The sequence below is a fragment of the Prionailurus bengalensis genome, chromosome B3 (assembly GCF_016509475.1).
Source record: "Prionailurus bengalensis isolate Pbe53 chromosome B3, Fcat_Pben_1.1_paternal_pri, whole genome shotgun sequence".
Classification (NCBI taxonomy): Eukaryota; Metazoa; Chordata; class Mammalia; order Carnivora; family Felidae; genus Prionailurus; species Prionailurus bengalensis.
The window spans coordinates 65,131,050-65,145,455 of NC_057355.1; positions in this window are offsets into that span (position 1 = coordinate 65,131,050).

The following is a 14,406-nucleotide window of genomic DNA, read 5'->3' on the forward strand; positions in this document are numbered from 1 at the left end:
GAGGGGCAGAGAGAGAGGGAGACACAGAATCGGAAGCAGGCTCCAGGCTCTGAGCCATCAGCCCAGAGCCCGACGCGGGGCTCGAACTCACAGACCGTGAGATCGTGACCTGGCTGAAGTCGGACGCTTAACCGACTGCGCCACCCAGGCGCCCCTAAATTTTTTTTTTCAACGTTTATTTATTTTTTGGGACAGAGAGAGACAGAGCATGAACGGGGGAGGGGCAGAGAGAGAGGGAGACACAGAATCGGAAACAGGCTCCAGGCTCTGAGCCGTCAGCCCAGAGCCTGACGCGGGGCTTGAACTTACGGACCGCGAGATCGTGACCTGGCTGAAGTCGGACGCTTAACCGACTGCGCCACCCAGGCGCCCCAAATTTTCTCCATTTTTAGATGACATGATCTTGTATGTAGAAAATTCTAAACCAACTGTTAGAACTAATAAATGAGCTCAACAAATGTTAGTATCTAAGATCAATATACAAAAAAAATTGTATGATACACAGCAATGAAAAATCCAAAAATGAGATCAAAGAAATAATTCCATTTATGGTCACATTTAAGAGAATAAAATAATTAGGAATAAACTGAAAGCAGTGCAAAACATATCCACTGAAAACTACAAAACATTGTTGAAAGAAATTAAAGACCTAGATAATAAAGAAGAAAGAAGAACTAAAAAAAATGGAAATACAACTCCTGTTCATGGATTCAAAGACTTTTAGCTATTGCTAAAATAGCAATAGTACTTAAAGCAATCTACAGATTCACTTAAAACTGTAACAAAATTTCAGCTGCCTTCTTTACAGAAATTGATAAGCTGATCCTAGAATTTTCAGAGACATAAATTATCCAGAGCAGTCAAAATAGTCCTGAAAAATAACATAGTTGGAGGTCTCACACTTTTTAATTTCAAAATTTATTGCAAAGCTACAATAATCAAGACAGTGTGGTACTGGCATAAAGATAGACATGTAGATCAATTGACTCAAATCCATAAATCCATTTATTTATGGATTTGAGTCAATTGTAAATCAATTGATTTACAATCAATTGATATTTGGCTGAGTTGCTAAGATAATTCATTAGGGGGAGGAATAGGTTTGGGTTTTTTGTTTTGTTTTGTTTTTTTAAACAAATGGTGCTGGGACAACTGGATATCCACATGCAAAAGAATGAAGTTAGACCCCTATCTGATATAATATACAAAGTTAACTCAACATAGGCAAAAGACCTAAATGTAAGAAATAAAATACCTAAATATGAAAAGTAAAGCTTTTGTAAAAATATGAAAGAAAATAAAAGTTTTAGAAAAATTCTTGGAAGAAAATATAAGCATAATCAATGTGACCATGGATTAAGCAATGGTGTCTTGGATATAACATCAAAAGCACAAACCACACACACACACACACACACACACACACACACACGTGCGTGCACGCAACAAATGGGTCTTTAGTAAAATTAAAAATTTGGGGGGAGCCTGGTGGCTCAGTCGGTTGAGTTCCTGATTTTTAATATTGGCTCAGGTCATGATCCCAGGGTCTTTGGATTGAGCCCCATGTTAGGCTCTACACTCAGCATGGAGCCTTCTTGGGATTCCCTCCCTCCTTCCCCCCCCCCCCCGCCTCTCTTCACTGCTCTTGTGTTCTCTCTCTCTAAAAAACAAAAAATTAGAAATATTTATGCTTCAAAGGACACCATCAAGAAAATGAAAAGATAACCAATAGACTAGGAGAAAATATTTGAAATCATATATATGATAAGGGACTTGTATTTAAATATATATAGAACTTGGGGCGCCTGGGTGGCTCAGTCAGTTGAATGTCCAACTTTGGCTCAGGTCATGATCTCATGGTTCGTGAGTTCGAGTCCTGCAGCGGGCTCTGTGCTGACAGCTCAGAGCCTGGAGCCTACTTTGGATTTTGTGTCTCCCTCTCTCTCTGCTCCTCCCCCACTCACTCTCTGTCTAAAACTAAATAAACAGTAAAAAAAAAAAATTTAATATATATAGAACTTTTACAACTCAATAATAAAAGACAAATACACCAATTTAAAAATGGGCAAAGAATCTGAACAGATATGTTGTCATAAGAAATATACAAATAGCTAATAAGTGCATGAGAAGATTCTCAACATCACTAGCCATCAGGGAAATGCAAATGAAAACCACAATAAGATACCACTTCACACGGACTAGGATGGCTAATATAACAATAAAAAAAAGCAGGTAACAATTTTGGTGAAGTTATGGAGTAAGCAGAACTCTGTTACACTGCTGGCAGGAATATAAAATGGTGTAGCGGGTTTTGAAAACTGGCAGTTCCTTATAAGGTAACATAGTATCACCACAGGATCTAGTAATTGTATTACTGTATATATCTAAGGGAAATGAAAACTTACACCCACATAAAAACTTACACATGAATTCTTATAGCAGCATTGTTCTTAATAGCCAAAATATAGAGACAACCCAATGGCCATCAATGGATGAATAGATAAACAAAATGTGATACAACAATACAATGGAAAATAATTCAGCAGTTAAAAGGGAATGGTGGTGCCTGCTACAACATGGATGAAGCTCAAAAACATTTGTCAAGTGAAAGAAGGCATCACCAAAGACTGCATATTGCATGGTTCCATTTAAAAATTTTTAATGTTTATTTATTTTTGAGAGAGAGAAAGACAGAGTGTGAGTGGGGAAAGGGCAGAGAGAGAGGGAGACACAGAATCTGAAGCACGCTCCAGGCTCTGAGCTATCAGCAGAGAGCCTGATGCGGGGCTCGAACCCATGAACCATGAGATCATTACCTGAGCTGAAGTCAGATGCTCAACTGCCTGAGCCCCCCTCCCCCCCCCATGCCCCTACAGGTTTCCATTTAAATGAAGTATCAAATCAATAGGCAGCAAGTAGATCAGCATTTGCCTAGGGCTAGGAGAGTGAGGGGAAATTGGTAGTGACTGTTAATGGGTATGTGGTTTCTTTTTGGTTGATGAAAGTGTTCCAAAATTGATTTTAATGATGATTGTGTCACTTTTTGAACACGCTAAAAACCACTGAATTATGCACTTAAAACTGGCAAATTATATAGTATATGCATTATATCTCAAAACTGGCAAATTATATATTATATCGATAAATTTGCACAAGAAATAAAATATTTTGTGTGTGTGCCCCAGTTTTCTCTTCTCTGTCAAACAAGTGGCTGAGACATATGGTTGATTGTTGTCTTCCATTTCCACTGTTCTATAATACTATATATTAATATTATAGATTATATAATATTTAACATATTTAGTATATTTATTTAATATTATATATTAAGTTATAATATTCTATAATTCTATTCATGGTTTTGTGATTACCAACAGATGTCAATATTGTCACACATACCGTATTTTGAATGAATAATGATTTTTATTAGTTCTAAGATAATCTTCAAAGTATTTTTGGAAGTTTCTAGAATATAAATAGCAAACCAATCATCATTTATGAACTCACAGAGCAAAAGCCATTGCTTTACTGTACCATTTGAAGGGTCACCACTAGTATATGTACTGAGTCTCAAGATAACTAGATTTCTGTTATAATGAGTAAAGAAAATACTGTACATAATTTCAAAATTTTCATTAGCTAATATTGTTAAAAACTGTCTCTTAGGTCTGCCTGAGCTGCACATTTAATACATTGATTTATCAAGCACTAGAAAAGCAAATTGAATCAAAAGGTAATGTCCTTTGGGGAACAGGCAGATAAGAATGTTGCAGACCTTACAAATAGAAGGTATATAGAGCAGTGTCTGTGATTAGAATAGGCTGTGATTTGACCCAGACCTTAAATCAGACCTTCTTGAACAAAATAGTTTTGTTTTTGTTTTTTACAAATATCTATGATCACTAAGTGACAAAAACAGACAACACAAACCAACATTAAGTCATGAAGTTCAAAAATGTAATCAGCTTCCAAGGACTAAAATGATGATTTTCATCAAGTAGCTGTTCTGGATTATGCTGAAGGTTGAAGAAAGGGGTCTTCTCTAGCTACTTGGAGCTTTAAAAGGGTTCATACTATGAATGAGGTTGATAGATGAGCTTCCTATAGCACAATTTCTAAGAATGTCTCTTACTGGTGGACTCTGGGAACCAAGAGCAGAAGTTGGCTGGTCACAGAACAGTAAGAGGAGTGGCTTAAGGAAGCCAAGGACACAGGCTCATGACCACTGGAAATGGTGACATCAATAGTTAGCAAGCTTCTGCAGAAAGTACCATCTTTCTTTTTTTTAAGTTTATTTATTTTTGAGAGAGAGAGAGAGAGAGGGAGGGAGAGTGTGAGCAAGGAAGGGGCAAGGGAGGGACAGAGGGAGGAAGGGAGAGAGGGAGACAGAGAGACAGAGAGAGAGAGAGACAGAGAGAGAGAGAGACAGAGAATTCCAAGCAGGATCTACACTGTCAGAGCAGAGCCTGATGCCAGGGCTTGAACTCATGAACTGTGAGATCATAACCTGAACTGGAATAAAAAATCAGATGCTTAACTGACTGAGCCATCTGGATGCCCCAGAAAGTATCATCTTTATGTGAGTATTCTGAAAGCTGACAGTCACCAAACGCTATTCAGAAAGGCACCACAAATAGGCAATAACATGAATTGCCATGTCCTCTTTGGATGTGAGAAAGGTTCTATGTAGTTACCCAGAACTATGGCCATCATTAAAATGAATGCCACTTCTAAAAAGAGAGATGGTTGGAAAGACAAAAACATAAGCAAATTAATTTAAAAGGGCCTTCTCTGAAGTTAGAGGGCCAGAAAAAGGTATAAGTTAAAACCGAACAAGAAGGGAAGAGACAAAAGAAGAGAACGTAGAATTTTAAAGCTAAATGGAACTTGATTATGTTAACATGCTTTGTGTTAGTCAGGATGAGATCAACTATATTAAGATAATGAACAGAAATCTCTGTGGCTTAACACAACAAAAGTTTATTTCTTAGTTTGGTTTGCTAGACACTTTCATTTATCTGATCAAAGTTCTAAGTTCTTTCCATATTGCGATACTGCCATGACCTCCAAATCTGCTATGGCAAGAGAATAGAAAGATGGAGAGGGGCACACTGGCTTCTCCCAGAAGTGACACATGACTTGTGTTCACATTTCATTGGCCAGAATTCAGGCACATGACTCCAACCCAACATCAAGGAAACCTGGGAAAGGCAGCTTTCCTGTAAACCAGTGAGGCAAATCATAAAACTGCTTCCAGACCACCATTATGTATCCCCATCTTCCCAATTTTTGCCATACTCAGTCACCACTTGAATATGCTTACTAGTTTAAGTGAATTCTAAATAAATTGCTTACGGGCATCTGGCTAGCTCAGTCAGAAGAACATGAGACTTGACTCTTCATCTCAGTGTTGTGAGTTCAAGCCCCACACCGGGTGTAGGGATGACATAAATAAACAAACAAACTTTAAAATCAAAATTACTTATAAATAAATCAGTTCACTTAAAAAATCTAATTACCATTGGGTGCCTGGGTGGCTCAGTTGGTTGAGCCTCCCACTTAGGCTCAGGTCATGATCTCATGGTTCATGGATTCAAGCCCTGCGTTGGGCTCTGTGCTGACAGCTCAGAGCCTGGAGCGTGCTTCACATTCTGTGACTCCCTCTCCCTCTGCCTCTCCCCTGCTCATGTCTCAAAAATAAACATTAAAAAAAGTCTAGGGGCGCCTGGGTGGCGCAGTCGGTTAAGTGTCTGACTTCAGCCAGGTCACGATCTCGCGGTCCGTGAGTTCAAGCCCCGTGTCAGGCTCTGGGCTGACGGCTCAGAGCCTGGAGCCTGTTTCCGATTCTGTGTCTCCCTCTCTCTCTGCCCCTCCCCTGTTCATGCTCTGTCTCTCTCTGTCCCAAAAATAAAATAAAACATTGAAAAAAAAATTAAAAAAAAAATTAAAAAAAAATAAAAAAAGTCTAATTACCATTAAATCATCTACTAATTTGATTAAAATATAATTTCAGTCGTTTGATATAACAATTATGTATTTTTCTAATGTGCATTAAAATACATGCATACATGGGGCGCCTGGGTGGCTCAGTTGGTTGAGCGTCCGACTTTGACTCAGGTCATGATCTTGCGGTCTGTGGGGTTGAGCCCCGCGTTGGGCTCTCTGCTGACAGCTTAGAGCCTGGAGCCTGCTTCCTATTCTGTCTCCCTCTCTCTCTGCCCCTCCCCCCTCTCATGCTCTCTCTCTCTCTCTCTCTCTCTCTCTCTCTCTGTCAAAAATGAATAAACATTTAAAAAAATTTTAAAAACTACATGCATACTTATTAACAATACGTATTTTTAAATTTTTAAAAATGTTTTATTGTTTGAGAGACAGAGCATGAGCAGGGGAGGGGCAGAGAGAGAGGGAGACACAGAATCCAATTTAGGCTCCAGGCTCTGAGCCATCAGAACAGACCCCAATGCAGGGCTGGAACCCACAAACACAAGATCATGACCTGAGCTGAAGTTGGACTCTCAACCAACTGAGCCACCCAGGTGCCCCAAAGTATATGTTATGGACGTTCTAAAATCATCACCCCCCCCCTCCCAAAATGAAATAAAATAAAATGACATTAACTAACTAAATGAAATCATCTCCCACATTAACAATGGTAAGCAAAACACTTTAGAAATAATTAATCTAACCCTCCTATTTTTAAGATGAGAAAACTGAGGCCCAGAAATTGACCCAAGTCCCCCCGAATTACATGGGAAGCTGAATGGCAAAGCCAGAATTAGACTCTAGGTTTCCTTTCCACTATACCATGTTTCCAGTACTCTAAGTTTGTGGGGAAAGGATGTGGGCACTAGAAAAACAAACTGAGTCACTACAATTAGAGGAATAAAAAAGAACACAGCACAATGTACAAATACCTTAAAGTTGAAAAAAAAATAGTAGGAAGGGTTGTGAGGCTGCAAAACAGGTGGAGTCTCAAAACATGATGCCCACACAAATCAGCAGATTGGGGTGTATGGCTGTCTAAAGGCTTCCAAGAGGCTGTTTTTCTGAATTACTTAGACTCACTGATGAATAACTCTAGGGACCTTGAGAATCACCATGAGACTGGAGAGGAACAAATGTGGCTGGAAGAGCCACTGGGACAGCAGCTGGACTGTGCATGTGGAGGCACAGGAAGTGCCTGCTGTCTGTTCTACAGATTACCCTCACGTGTGCATGGCCACAGACCCTCAGGAACACATCGCTGATACACACAGGGAAGAGCATCAATTACATCTGAATCAAAATAAAATGCCAAAAGGATTTGGATAAGAAACTTCTGGAGGATTACTGGCAATTCCTTAATATTCTTAAAGCAGCTTTGCAATGAAATGCCTGCTCTTGAAGAATCACAATAAATGATTGGCAGATTTAATTTTACTAATTAGGATTGTAGGATTTGGCAACTGAGGACATTTTGGAGGTCATCTACTATAGATTTTCTTTTGAAATCTATGAAAACTTATCTTCAGAATAAGCTTTATGGACAAACTCATTAACACAGAACTGATGGAAACAGAACCTGCCTGGTTGGAGGAGTGTCTTAGTGTGGGCGGCAATAATAAAATACCATAGACTGCATGGCTGAAATGATAGAAATTTATTTCTCACATTTCCAGAGGCTGGGAAATCCAAGATTAGGGAGCAGTCTGGTCAGGGTCTTGTGAGGACTCTTTTCCTGACTTGTAGTTGGCTGACTTCTTGCTGTGTCCTGAAATGGAGAGAGAGTGGACTCTGGTCTCTTTCTTTCCTTAGAAGGATTCTTACGGCCTCATGGGTGCTCTATCCTTATGATGTCATCTAAACGTAATTATGTCCCGAAGATCCCACTTCCAAATACCTTCACAAAGTCTTCATTGAGGCTTCAACATATGAATTGGGATGAGGGACAGATATTCAATCTTTAGCAAGGAGAAGGGGTTCTGGAGATTTGCCAGCTTGGCTCTTAACTATCCTCCTTGTCCCACATACCCCCTGAGTACAGATAGATAATCCAATGCCCCTTCACCCGTCCAGTGCCTTCCTGGTTGCAATGAACAAAGCTAGGCTTAGAGGTATTGTGCAGATTTCTGAGGTCATTGAGTTAGGCAATGTCTGTCAGAACTAGAATCCTACACTTTTGATTCATGGTGGATCTCCTGTGACATTACTATGGTAGGAGACAATGATATTGTGATTTGTAGACAGGTCTATATTTTTCTTTATAAATAATATCTAGAAATTGTATATTGCTTGAAGCAAATTAGAGAATAGAGTTCTACCCTCTCCTGTTCTAGACACCAAAAGCACACAACATGGATAAGTTCTTTTTTAAAAAAGACATATTGAGATATCACTGACATAAAATAAGCCAGCATAAAGTAAAATTGGCAAAAGCCTTAAAATTTACATTTGATAAGTTTTCATCTAAGTGTGTACCCATGAAATCATTGTGAAAATCAAGACAATGAACATATGTATTATACACTAAAGTTTTTTTGGGTTCTTTTTTGTCACCTCTCTATCTTCCTCACATCTTCCCCATTTCAAGGAAACAACTTTCTTATTTCTATCACTACATATTAGTGTGTAAGATAGAAATTTATATAAATGGAATCATGGAGTATATTCTGTTTTTCTTCTGTGGCTGCTTTCTCTCACCATAATAAAGCTGAGATTCATTTATGATGTTGTGAGTAGGCAAGTTTCATTCAATTGTATTGCTGAGAACCTTGGCTATAACCAAGGCTCTACCACAAGCTGTTTATCCATTCATCTGTTGGTGGACATTTGAGTTATTTTCAGTTTTGGATTACCACAAATAAATCTGTGCTGAACATTTGTGTATAAGTCCCTGTTTGGGGATTTCTCTGGGTTATATACCTAGAAGTAGAACAGGTGACAGGTGAGTCATACTGTAAATGTATAATTGACTTTTTAAGAAACTGCCAAACTGTTTTCCAAAGTGGCAGTCCTACTTTACATTCCCACCATGAGGAAGAAGCATTCCAGTTGCTCCGTATGTTTTGTATGGTTAGTCTTTTAAAAATTTTGGCCATTCTAATTGCTGTGTAGAGATCATTGTGGTTTTGTTTTAATTTTCTAATGATTGATGATATTGAGTAATGCTCACTTTATCTGCCTATTTGCTACCTATATATATTCTTTGTCAAGTGTTCAAACATTTTGCCCAATTTTAAAATTGGATTGTTTTTATATTATTGAGTTTTGAGGGTTCTTTATATTTTAGGATACATGGCCTTTGTCAGATATGTACTTGACTTTCATCAAAAAAGCAGTTCTTATTTTTTTTTTCTTTTATGAATTGTGCTTCTGTTGTTGTACCTGAGAAATCTTTACCTAATCCAAAGTCACAAAGATTTTCTGCTATGTTTTCTTTTGGAAGTTTTAGAGTTTTAGGTTTTGCAAATAAGTCTCTGATCGGTGTAATTAATTTTCATATATAGTGGGAAGTATAAACTGAAGTTTATTTTCTTTTATTTTCTGTATATGGCTATCCAACTGTTCAAATACCATTTGTCAAAAACACTGCTCTTTCTCTACTGAATTGCCTTTATACCTTTGTCAAAAATAAGTTGTCCGTACATGTGTGGACCTATTTCTGTATTCTTTCGTCTGTTGCATTGATGTATATGTTTATTTCTACATCAACATCACACAGTCCTGATTACCATAGCTTTACGATAAATCTTGAAAGATAATGTAAATTCTTAAACTTTATTCTTCTTTTTAAAAATTATTTTGGCTATTCTAGATCCATTACATTTCCACATGAGTTTTAGAATTCATAATGTCAAAAATGGCTGCTGGCATTTTGATTGAGATTGCACTGAAATTATAGATCAATTTGGGGAGAGTTTACATTAATAAAAATGAATCTTGATATATGAACATGGTATTTCTCTCCATTTATTTGTGCCTTTCTTCAGCAATGTTTTGTAATTTTATTTTATTTTTTTAAATTTTTTTAACGTTTATTTATTTTTGAGACAGAGAGAGACAGAGCATGAACAGGGAGAGACAGAGCATGAACAGGGGAGGGACAGAGAGAGGGGGAGACACAGAATCTGAAACAGGCTCCAGGCTCTGAGCTGTCAGCACAGAGCCTGATGCAGGGCTTGAACTCACAGACTGTGAGATCATGACCTGAGCCAAAGTCGGACGCTTAACTGACCGAGCCACCCAGGCACCCCAAATGTTTTGTAATTTTCAGTGTACACATCACATATATCTCTTGTTAGATTTATCAAGTATCTGATGTTGTTGTATTTTTTTATAAAGATATTTTTATATGCTGTACATTATGCTCAAGTGTTGTAGCTTTTATATTCTACTCTATTTGTTTCCAGCTTTTTGAGATTTTCTTTCTTTTCTTTCTTTGTAGTTTTTATTTAACTTCTAGTTAGTTACCATATAGTGTAATATTGGTTTCAGGAGTAGAATTTTGTTATTCATCATTTACATATAACATCCAGTGCTCATCACCGTAATACCCACCTCTCCTCTAGCAACCCTCAGTTAGTTCTCTGTAGTTAAGAGTCTCCAGGGGCGCCTGGGTGGCTCAGTTGGTTGAGCGGCCGACTTCAGCTCAGGTCATGATCTCGCGGTCCGTGAGTTCGAGCCCCGCATCGGGCTCTGTGCTGACAGCTCAGAGCCTGGAGCCTGTTTCAGATTCTGTGTCTCCCTCTCTCTGACCCTCCCCCGTTCATGCTCTCTCTGTCTCAAAAATAAATAAACGTTAAAAAAAAAGTCTCTTATGGTTTGCCTTCCTCCCCATTCCCCTGCCCCTTCCCCCATGTTCATCTGTTTTGTTTCTTAAATTCCACATGAGTGAAATCATATGGTATTTGTCCTTCTCTGCCTTATTTCGCTTAGCACAACATGCTCTCTTTCCATCTGCATCATTGCAAATAGCAAGATTTCATTCTTTTTAATGGTTGAGTGATATTCCACTCTATATATAATACATACCACATCTTTTTTTAAAATATAATTTATTGTCAAATTGGTTTCCACACAACACCCAGTGCTCATCCCAACAAGTGCCCTCCTCCATGCCCATCACCCACTTTCCCCTCTCCCCAAACCCTCAGTTTGTTCTCATTCCTCAAGAGTCTCTTATGGTTTGCTTCCCTCCCTCTCTGTAGCTTTTTTCCCCCCTTCCCCTCCCTCATGGTCTTCTGTTAAGTTTCTCAAGATCCACATATGAGTGAAAACGTATGGTATCGGTCTTTTTCTGCCTATTTCACTTAGCATAATACCCTCCGGTTCCATCCACGTTGCTGCAAATGGCCAGATTTCATTCTTTCTCATTGCCAAGTAGTATTCCACTGTATATATAAACCACATCTTCTTTATCCATTCATCAGTTGATGGACATTTAGGCTCTTTCCATAACTTGGCTATTGTTCAAAGTGCTGCTATAAACATTGGAGTACAAGTGCCCCCCTGCATCAGCACTCCTGTATCCCTTGGGTAAATTCCTAGCAGTGCTATTGCTAGGTCATAGAGTAGGTCTATTTTTAATTTTTTGAGGAACCTCCACACTGTTTTCCAGAGCAGCTGCACCGGTTTGCATTCCCACCATCAGTGCAAGAGGGTTCCCATTTCTCCACATCCTCGTCAGCATCTATAGTCTCCTGATTTGTTCATTTTAGCCACTCTGACCGGTGTAAGGTAGTATCTCAGTGTGGTTTTGATTTGCATACCACGTCTTTATCCATTCATCAGTCAATGGACATTTGGCTGTTTCCATAATTTGGCTATTATTGATAATGCTGCTATAAATATCAGGGTGCATGTACCCCTTTGAATCAGTATTTTTGTATCCTTTGGGTAAATACCTAGTAGTGCAATTGCTGGGTCACAGGGTAGTTCTATTTTTAACTTTTTGAGGAAACTCCATACTATTTTCTGGAGTGGCTACACCAGTTTGCAGCCAATTATATTTTTTAAATTTAAATTTTTAATTTTTCATTGTTATTATATAGAAATATAATAGACTTCCATAGAGTTTATATGCTATAATTTTGTTAAATTTATTTGTTAGTTTTAGCTGCAGTTTCGTAGATTTTTGTAATATTTTATTAATAGACAATTGTCCATTAATAATTTTATTTCTTTCTTTTCATTCCAGATACTTGTTATTTTTCCTCACTGCACTGACTAGAAACTTCAATACAATATTTAACAGAAGTCATGGGAGTGTACATTCTTGCCTTGTTCCTATTCTTAGAGAGGAAAGCATTCAGCCTTTTACCATTTAAGAATAATGTTAGGTGCATATTTTACAGAGCTGCCATGTTAGGGTAAAAAACTTTCTTCCATTCATAATTTTCTGACAGTTTTTATCAGGTATGGATGTTGGAGTCTGTCAAATGCTTTTGCATGTACTGGAGATATCTTTTAAAAAATTATTTTAATATGGTTAATCACGTTGATTTTTTTTAAACTTATTTACTTTTAAGAGAGAAAGAGCACAAGTGGGGAATTGGAAGAGAGAGAGAGGGAGAGAGAGAGAATCCTAAGCAGGCTCTGCACTATCAGTACAGAGCCTGATGCAGGGCTCAAACTCACAAACTGTGACATCATGACCTCATCTGAAGTTAGATGCTTAACTGACTGAACCACCCAGGCGACCCTGATTTTTAAATTTTTTTTTTTTCAACGTTTATTTATTTTTGGGACAGAGAGAGACAGAGCATGAACGGGGGAGGGGCAGAGAGAGAGGGAGACACAGAATCGGAAACAGGCTCCAGGCTCTGAGCCATCAGCCCAGAGCCCGACGCGGGTCTCAAACTCCTGGACCGCGAGATTGTGACCTGGCTGAAGTCAGATGCTTAACCGACTGCGCCACCCAGGCGCCCCGACTGATTTTTAAATGTTAAACCAACCTTACACTGTTGGGATGTATTATTTTTAACATATTGCTTTATGTAATTTTGTGAAATTTAGATTTTTGCATCAATATTTATACACCATATTGGTAGTATTCTTTTTTCTTTTAAACTTTTGTCTCATTTTGGTATCAGGATAATGCTAGCCTCAGAGAATGAGCTGAGAAGTATTCTATATTTAAATTTCAGAAAGATTTTGTGCAGAATATTTTTTTCTTAAATATTTGGTAGAATTCCTCAGCAAAGTTATCTTGGCTTGGAGTTTTCTTTGTGGGAAGGTTCTTAACAAATTTAAGTGCTTTAATAAATATTGAGTTATCCGGGTTTTCTACTTTGAGTGAGCTTAGTAGTATGTAGCTTTAAAAAATATGTCCATTTTATCTAAGAAGTCAAATTTATTGCCATAAAGTTGTTCTAAGAATCCTAATTTCCCTTTAGTATCTGTACAATGTATGATGATACCCCTCTCTCAATCCTGACATTAGTATTTTTTGTCTTCTCCATTTTTATCCTGTTCATTTGGTTAAAGCTTCATCAATTTTTATTGATATTTTCACAGGTAATTATTATGATACTGAAATGTCTTCTTGTATTTCTTTATTTCTTTATTTCTTTATTTCTTTCTTTCTGTAACTCTAGTTCCCATCTCTAGTATCTCCACACTACAAAAGGATGATCTTTCCTGAAGGATAAAATCCAGACTCAAGGTCACATGTAAGAAGAACCCCTCTAACATTCTTCAATTGATTATGCTCCAGTTATAACAAACTCCTGATGATTTTCTTGGTATACCAAGCATGTAATATCTTTGTATTTTGCACATGCTGTTCCCATCTTTCCCTTGCTCCTGGTCATTCTTTAAAATTTGACTTAAGAATTACTTTTCCGGGGTGCCTGGGTGGCTCAGTTGGTTAAGTGTCTGACTTCGGCTCAGGTCTGACCTCACTGTTTATGAGTTCAAGCCCCACATCAGGCTCTGTGCTGACAGCTCAGAGCCTGGAGTCTGCTTCAGATTCTGTGTCTCCTTCTCACTCTGACCCTCTCTTGCTCATACTCTGTGTCTCTCTCTCTCAAAAATAAATAAACATTAAAAAAATTATATATATTTTAAAAAAAAGAATTACTTTTCCCAGTATGCCTTCTTCAGCCACTCCTCCCCCATACCTGGTTGCAGCTAACCACTCAGTGTTTCCCTAGCACTTCATGCATTTAACTTCACAGAACTTATATTTGTGCTATTGATGCTCCGTTTACTTATGTGTCCCCTCAACTAGACTGTAAACTCCTAAGTTCAAGAAGTGCCTCACTCATTTTTGTATCCTCACTGCTCAGGTCAATGACTGTCACAGACGTAGAGAACAATAATAGGCCAATATTAGGGCAGTTTTGTTCAGCTCCATTGTTGTCAAAGTGTGCTCCTTGGATCAACAACAGCAGTACCACTTGGGAACTTGTTAGAACTATAAATTCC